We start from the raw sequence: 1,301 nt of genomic DNA, 5'->3' as shown, positions 1-1,301 counted from the left end.
GGGGCATAAAGCCCCAGACAGCATAGCTCCTAGGATCATTGGGACACTCAAACCCCTCCACCACGATAAGGTAGCAGCCCAAGGAGAGGATTTGTAAAGTCAGTGAGGTGAAATTTTTGGGTGTAGTGATAGATGAAGGGCTGACATGGAGACCTTTCATAAATTATTTAAGAACAAAGATGGCTAAGTCTATTGCTGTTCTGTATAAAGTAAGGCAGGTATTTAATGATAAAGCACTGTATATGTTGCAAAAACAAGTCCACACCTGGTTTATTGTATTGAAGTCTGGGGGAAAGCATGTAGGACAATTACAAATCCATTTTTTTTATTACAGAAAAGAGCAGTGAGAATTATTACTGGGAAACATTGTCGTCACCCATCAAATTCATTATTTTGTAAATTGAAACTATTGAAGTTCTTTGATTTGGTTGATTATAATATTCTACTGGTTATGTATAAGGCCCACAAAAACACATTACCTTTAAACATCCGAATAAATTTTGTTAAGAGAAAGAGTTGTTATAACCTTAAAGGGACAGAGATAATTGTAAAACCCAAATTCAGAACCAGTTTGAAGGAAGGTTGTACTTTAATTCAAGGAATAAAACTATGGAATAATTTGGGGAGTGATGTAAAAAATGCAGGATCATTGTGTACAATTAAGAAAATGATAAAAGTTGGATTGTTAAAGAAATACGAAACAGTATAATGTGCCTATATAAATTGTTGTTCTAGAGGGATTAGACATTCTTGTCTTTTGTTTTGTTAATAACAGATTTGTTTTTGTTATACGAACTTATTCTTGGGAAAAAAGGGGCAGATATAAGATTTTTTCCTTCTCTCTGCCACCTTTCATTTCATTTTATTTGTGATTTTGATATACATATATATTTTTTCTCTCATTTTTCTTTTTATATTCTTTTTATTGTATATTGTATATAAAATTATTTGTTTTGTTTTAATGAGATGAATGAAGAATTGAAACATGAAACATGTTAAAGACTCTGGCCTGTGTAAATACAGTATAGCCTTATCCCACCCAACCACCCCCCAAAAAACCCTAAAATAACAATACAAATTCACTTTAACTGTTTTATTTAGTTTCTGGTATAACTTGATGCTGATGCAGGAAAAGTGTTTGCACAAAAGAAACTTTGTAATCAATATTGAAATGATTGTAATAAAATTATTTTACCCTAAACTGTTTCAAATGATTAGAAAAGTTAACGTTTGTTTGTTTGTTTGTTTGTTTGTTTGTTTGTTTGTTTGTTTGTTTGTTTGTTTGTTTGTTTGTTTGTTTG

The sequence above is a fragment of the Austrofundulus limnaeus genome, unplaced genomic scaffold (assembly GCF_001266775.1).
Source record: "Austrofundulus limnaeus strain Quisiro unplaced genomic scaffold, Austrofundulus_limnaeus-1.0 Scaffold530, whole genome shotgun sequence".
Lineage (NCBI taxonomy): Eukaryota > Metazoa > Chordata > Actinopteri > Cyprinodontiformes > Rivulidae > Austrofundulus > Austrofundulus limnaeus.
Note: the sequence above shows the minus strand (reverse complement) of the source record.